General features: G+C 45.7%; 1 protein-coding gene across 1 annotated transcript in view; it reads left to right on the plus strand.

The window, feature by feature from the left end:
- The first annotated feature begins 1,553 nt into the window (after positions 1–1,553).
- Positions 1,554–4,182, plus strand: part of gnb2 (guanine nucleotide binding protein (G protein), beta polypeptide 2) — a 10,508-nt gene continuing 7,879 nt past the window's right edge. Inside the window, exon 1 of the mRNA XM_017436945.3 lies at positions 1,554–2,097. The gene's annotated coding sequence lies outside the window, so the exon portion shown is untranslated. The remainder of the gene's footprint in view (positions 2,098–4,182) is intronic.

Genomic DNA, 4,182 nt, shown 5'->3' on the forward strand with positions numbered 1-4,182 from the left:
AAAAAAAACAACAGGAAACATGCAAATTATGAACCAAAAAGTGCAGCTGGATCAGGAAAGTGCAGTGATTTTTAGTAGCGGTACATCGTACTAATGTGGATGAACTTTGCAGTAAATCTGCAGTGAAATCTGCAGTAAATTTCCTTATGCAAAACAATGGAAGTTTGGCTAAAGGAGTAGAAACATAATTTAAAGCTTGAACCAGTCACAGGAAGACTGACTTTACATGTCTGATTTCTAACTTTAAAGGGACATTCCAATCAAGTTTGAAGCGGTATTCTGCCAAAAAGTTATCAGTAGTCAGTACTTTATCAATCAAAGAGCACAGAGTTAGGAACCAAAAGTCTTCACCTAGGCTAGGCTAATCAAAGGAGTGCCAGTTGTTTTTTTTTTTTTTAATCGTTTTTCAGCTAATAAAATTTATTCTCAAAAATGACATACGGTGTGATGAACGCTACATTAGTTAATATTAAACCTGTACAATTTTGTATGATGCTAATTGCTTAGCTTGTCTCAACCGAGCAATGCCCGTGTTGCTAACTAATACTAGCAAACGTAGCGTTCCTTCACACCATTATGTTGTCTTTGAAAAAGAGTTGCGTTATAAGCCTGAAAAATGATTAAAGCAAACTAGCACTCGTTTGGCTAGTTGTTAGCATAGCCTGGAGGAAGAATTTTTGCCTCTTCCTCCATACTCTGTGCTCCATATGTCCCGACTGATAAGCTAGTAACTACAGATAACTATTAGACAGAACATTACTTCAGAGTTTACTGAACTATAAGTTTTTAATTAATAGGTTTACAAGTTTTGGAGATTTTTACACAGAAAACTGACAGTTGAAGCCGTTAGTGCTTAATCTTTTCAGGTCTTTTACAAACTATTCTTTCTGGTACCACAATGTTTTTTGGTACATATACAAAATATAAATCAAAACAGGCATTTTTGTCTCCTCTCGCTGTTATAGGACTTACGGTTTTCTCCCAAACCCTCTCAAACTACGATAGAGAACGGAGAAATTCTTTCTTTAAAACCAAAAGTAAAGTGCACTTTTTAAACTTGACATATCTCCTATATAAAAACGCCGCAGTAATCTAAAAAGTCACGTGTGTGCGACTAACAGAGCCGTCTGCCGCTCGCGGTTCAAAAACTTTTAAGATGCGACTTATAGTTTCGGCACAGTGACCGTTTGTGTGAGGCTTACTTTTTAATCTGTTTCTGTCTCTCTTTAAGAGCGCAGGTGTGTGGTTACCATGGCGACCAGAATGAGCCACTGGAAGCGGCTTTAAGGTTTCTTTTTTTTATGCCTTTTCTAGTTTATTCATCGAATTTTACGCAGATTTTTTCTTAGCTGATTTGGTTCCCAAAGAGCATATCGTTGTTTTGGGCAGGCGCCGCTTTAAAATGTCTCCGGAAATGTTTTTTTTTTAATATAATTTCGGGTCATATTTTTTGTCAGTAAGGGCGCAGTTTGCAGCTTTGAGTCTGAGGAGGCTGTCCTGACAGGCAGAGGAAGGGAGGAGGCAGCCAGAGAGAGGAAGGAAACGGGGATAACGTCACGAAGACTCGGAGTAAAAAAAAAAACAAACAAAAAAAAAACAAAAAACGGGCTGAGCCGCGTTTAATGGACGGAGGGAAGAAGCGAGGCCCGGACTGAGCGTCGGACCAACATGGTTCTGCTGAGGCGCTGTCCGTGAAGACGAGCAGGAAACGCTAAAAGCCTCACGTTCCAGCTTTTCTTCTTCTTCTTCGCTCCTTTCTCCACCACCTCCAGCAGCAGCAGCAGCAGCAGAGACATGGAAATGTGTGGAGCCTTCCTCCTCCTCCTCCTCCTCCGTTCGCCTGTTTACTGAAGCCTAATCGTGACACACGGAACTTTTTTTGTCTTTGTTTGTTTGATTGATTTCCTTCTTTCTTTTTTCTTTTTTTAACCCGGATCGGCCCTGAACTGCACCCCCCCCCCATTTCCTCCATTTGTATTTATTATTTTTTTTATTTTTTTTTTGTGTGTGGTTAATGCTCCAAAAGGGCTGACTCCTCTGCGGCGGTTCGGGGACGAAGCAGTCGGTTCGGTCGGAGCCCATCGGGAGAATTAACAGGTAGCCAAACCCTTCAAGCCTTCATCCCTGCAGCCGAGGGCCAGCCTGTCTGTCTGCCATAAGATGGCGAGGATGTGGCTTCATTTGCACTTCATTTTAGATTAGAGAAAAATAAAAAATAAAAAAAAAGATGTCTGTGACGGGGCTGATCAGTGGCTTCAATTGGCCAGCTTTCCTAAACGCAGTGAAATGAAATCTGCCCGTGAAGCGCATCCTCCTCATCCTCCCCATCCTCTGCGCCCTTTTTGCTGCCGGCTGTCTCCTCTCTGTGGGGTTTATTTTCAGGCCTGCATGCGTGCACATCCATTATCTATCACACAGGCGGTGGCTGAGGGCTCTGCGCCCTCCTCCAGCTGCAGATGTGGCCATTTCACATCAGATCAGGGAGTCCGAGCAGGGCCGCTGCCCGAAAAAAAAAAAGGAGGCGGGGGAGAGGGGGGCCGATGGTAATCCTCGGGGTGGCACACCTCTGAACCAAAATCTGGGACTGAATGTCAGTATATAAGATGCTCTGTGCTGCTTTTAGTTTTAAAGTTTAAGTTATAGCTGTCGAAATATGCTGGTTTTTTTCCCATGCAGTTTCTACACAGTTAAATGACTGTTTGTTTGTTTTTTTTTTGGGGGGGGGGGTTAATATGACTCAAACTCATCAGGGTTATTTTTTTGAAAAAAAGAAAAAAAAAAACTCAGAGAACAGTGAACTTTCGTCCTCTTTTGTTTTCAACTCAGCTCATCGTTCGGTTATGGAAATTCTCCCGTTAGAGTTGGGAACGCCTCGGCTCATTTGCATCGGACCTTAAGCGCTAACTTTAGCTTTAACCGCCTCCACGGCTCGGTTTCCTCTCCGGCTTCCGTCGCCTCGCCTCCCCGCAGCGGTCAGCCGCCGCTTCGTTCCAGTCTCTGCCTCTGGGTTGTTTGACCGACTCGATGTCGGCTTGAGACGGTCCGACGTGAACTCGCCGGTGCTCGGCTGTGAACAAACGACTCGTAATTGTCGATTCTGCTCATTTTTTGCTCACTTTGTTACAGAATATGCGGCCAACTTTTTTGGGAGTGAATGATGTGTATTTAGTGGTTATTTTACATCATTCAAATCAAAAACATTTTTTTTTAAAATGGCACATTTTGACATCTATGACTCTCCTTTCAAAGATCTCGTGTGACGTATCGGTGCTCGGAGGGTGTGTTGGGGATGACTCTCAGCTACTGCTGCACCAAATTGCTAATTATTATCTGTAAAAATGAACTTTTTACGCTCTCTGAGGTCAGTTGGCCGTGGCAGCCATGTTGAGTTGGGTTGACTCAGTTGGAGACGTGTGTCCGGTTTGGTTTCACAGTCTTCGTTGGGGATGACTCTCAGCTACCACCACGCCAAACGCTAGCTTGACATCTGTGAAGTCCACTGGCTTGGAGCCATTTGTCTGTTTGCTAAGACCGCTTTGCTGTGGCAGCCATCTTGAATCGGGTTGACTCCAAATGCTAATCAGTTGGAGACGCGTGTCGGGCAGTTACTGTCTGAACGTTTCATTAAACCCAAAAGCAGCTAAAACGTGCATTTTGAGCATCTGTCTGGACTCATCCGGGCCTGATCTCTGCTGCCCTTCCTCTCTCCTCCTCCTCCTCCTCCTCCTCCTCCTCCTCCACTCAGCTTTTCTTCTCCTCATTGGCTAAACGAGCAGCTGCGCCAGGAGACCAGGACCCATGGAGCAGCTCTTCTGGCTTCCATTAGCACCGTGTGATCCATCTGGTCGCCGGTCCCTGGAGGGCAGAGCGGGTCTACTGTAGCCGAGCGCTTCTCCCTCGCGGCGCTGCAGGCGGGCGTCTCCAGGCTGGCGCCGCTGCAGATACGCAAAATCCAGGCCGGGCGTTCGAATGTGCAACTGGGCTCGTGCCAGCTTTCTCGCTGACACGGAGTGTGTTGGTCTGCAGGACGACACGTGTTGGAGCGAGCTCCTTTCTCATGACAGTGGTGGGGTGGGCGGATCGACGAGGACGACTCCGTCCAGCGTTCATACAAACTGACCTGTGCTGCTTTAAAGGCGGCTCAATCCTAGCTCAGTGATTACAGATTATCCCCCCCCCCCC

The sequence above is a fragment of the Kryptolebias marmoratus genome, linkage group LG13, assembly GCF_001649575.2.
Source record: "Kryptolebias marmoratus isolate JLee-2015 linkage group LG13, ASM164957v2, whole genome shotgun sequence".
In the NCBI taxonomy this organism is placed as follows: domain Eukaryota; kingdom Metazoa; phylum Chordata; class Actinopteri; order Cyprinodontiformes; family Rivulidae; genus Kryptolebias; species Kryptolebias marmoratus.